Below are 2,801 nucleotides of genomic sequence, written 5' to 3' on the forward strand. Positions count from 1 at the left end.
TACCCCGGCCAAACAGGGGATAGTCGTAGGAGTATCTGAACTTTATCTTTTGGATTCGTTTTGTTATTATTTGCCCAAAGAATTAAAAGGAAATCAGGAGAAATTTCGTTGGGAGTGGAGAGAATCTAGGGGTCGAGGCAGAACTTTAAAAGTAAAGATTATGCAAGGAATGCGAGAAAACCTTTCAACGTTTGTCAATCAAACGAAGGCAAATGGCATTTATATTATACAAAAGAAAAGATTTTACTTAGAGAATGCTGTAAATCATAGAAAGAAGGGTTTTAAATTCGTATACCACCTATAAAATCAAATGAAATGTAGCAATAAAGAATAATAATTGTTAAAGCTTTCCAAATTGGTTTTAATTTATTAACTCAAAGTTGTTGGCATTTAAAACTAAATTAATTAAAATTAGAAAATCTGCAATTACTTTATAAATTAGCTCAATTTCTCCCCCCAATCTAAAGTAACAAAATGGAAGCTATACTAAAAACTCCCACAACTTTTATTTATTTACAGTCATTCCCCTAAATCACCAAGTTAATTAGTGCTTGCAGAAATCCCGCAGGTCTCTCACTTCTCTCTCTCGACTGATTTAATATTTGCAAAATGTTTCGCTTTTTATTTGGTAGGATCCTCGGGAGCTGCTCCTTTGGTGAATGGCGGCCACAGTTTCCGCTGAATAACGCTGCTGCTGCTGCACTCGCTAACATTTTCGCCAGTTTGGCTGCCTTTGCTAATGAGCTTTGTTACCGGACACGGACCAACAACAACAACAGCAAGGATAACAGGAGCAAAGGAGCAGTGGGGCAGGAGCAGCAGGAGCAGGAGCTACACAGCGGAAGGGAGCGCTGCTCATTTATGCTAAGCTTTTTGTGCATTTAGACCGCAAAACAAGGACACCGGCAACAATGAACAACTGTATCTATGGCGCTGTGCTTAATGGGTTAACGTGACACCGCGTGAATCAAGGCATAGAGCGGGGCACTCGGCATTAGTGGGTTAATATTTCACAGGATGGCAAGCGAGGGGGGGAGGGAGCAAGCTACAGCAACAGCGGGAACGGAAACGGAAACGGATGTTGCCTGCCCAGATTTCCGACTCGAGGCGATTTTCCGAAGCAATACTCTCTAATTTAATGAGGCCCTGCTTATTTAGCAATTACCCCAAGTTTTTGCATAGCACTCGCACTACGACTAATTAGCAGAAAAGTCTAGTAAATTGGAGTGAATTATGAAAATTGCATTTGCAGGTGTTGCAAATGAAACTCGGGGGCCTGCTTGGCTTGGGCAGATCTTATGCTGGCATTGAGTGGCCCTATTTTGGCATATAATGGCTGCAGCAGCAGCAGGAATAGGAACAGGAGCAAGAGCAGGAGTAGCAGAAGCAGCAGGAGAAGCTTGAACAGGAGCCAGAGCCGGAGCACGAGCCTCAGACAATGGGCACAAAAGGCCATTTACTCGCCTTTGGGCGTGTGCCGAGGCCTTCACCCACTTCATGTCCTGCATCCTTCACCGCACATGCAGGTGAGTGCATCCTGGCATGGAATACCCCTTCGCTCCCCTCAGACTCACTCGCCCACCTGTCTTTTTGTGCTCTCTCAAGAAAGAGCCGTAATTCAGCTAAAATGCACTCAGCCAGGCTTTGTTAACCGGGCTCACACAGTGGCCCGTCGTCGTCGTCGTCGTTGCTGCTATTGTTGTTGCTGCTGCGGTTGGTCCTTGAAGCGGGAGCAGCACTGCAGCAGGATAATTGGAAAGTAGGTTGCACATTTAGTTGCATTCTCCGAATCGAAAGCGGAGTGCGAGCTTGCTCAGCGACCCAGTTTGCCATAAATCAACCGGCCAATGGCGAGCAATTTGTCGGCCGATTTGCAACATTAACACAGGCCTGGCCGTCTCATAAATTAAGTTAATATTTTTGCATGTTTGCCAGGACGAACTGGAGGAGATGAGCCCTAGAAGGAAGGGGGGGAGCCCAGGAAGGAAGCCAAGTGGAAAGCCTGTGATATCAACGAGACTCGTTCGACAATTCAATTGAAAAACTGGCAAATACATTGCCGATGGCCCAAACTAAAAGATTGTTGACAGCTCGTTACAGCAACTGCAATGGCAGTGGCAGGAAGAGGACGAGGATGAGGACGAGGGTGGAGGCCAGGACCAGGACGAGGACGAGGACTTTGGGCAATGAAAACTATGCAAATGACATGCAATGGCTGGGAGAACTTTGAAAAGCCGGCAGCTACAGTGCAGGCAGCAGGATTCGCAGGGCGGAAAGTCAGGGAAAGGCCTTAAGGATAACTGAAGACAGAAAGCACAATATATATATATATATATATGCATGTGTTTATCTAGTTTTTGGGCGAATTGCATTATGCAAAGTTGAGCGATTTGGGATTGCTTTAATAGATAAGCAATATGTTGATGCAAGGGATGGATGTTTCTTGTTTTCGTTAAGGATATAAATTGGGATTTGTATGTATTCATATATATGTATTTCTATATTTGTATGTACGATAAACGGGACAAATTAGACTGTAAAACAAAGCTGGAAAATTGCTTGAAAATCACCCAAGGAAATATGTGCGCAAAATAAATGGCAAGTGGCTTTACGTGAAATGAATATCTCATAGGAAGTACAAAGTTTAGTAGACAAGATAAGAAGGATATTTCTTGGCACGCCAGGCACGAGTTGCTAAAAAATTCATCTTATAATTTATATTATTCATATTTAAGGTCTTCTTCCTCCGTCGTCCCTTTTTGTGACGACTCTCTTCGCCCCACTTCAGCCTCGTCGCCCAC

Source organism: Drosophila serrata, unplaced genomic scaffold (assembly GCF_035046125.1).
Source record: "Drosophila serrata isolate PLE 108 unplaced genomic scaffold, ASM3504612v1 contig_184, whole genome shotgun sequence".
NCBI lineage: Eukaryota > Metazoa > Arthropoda > Insecta > Diptera > Drosophilidae > Drosophila > Drosophila serrata.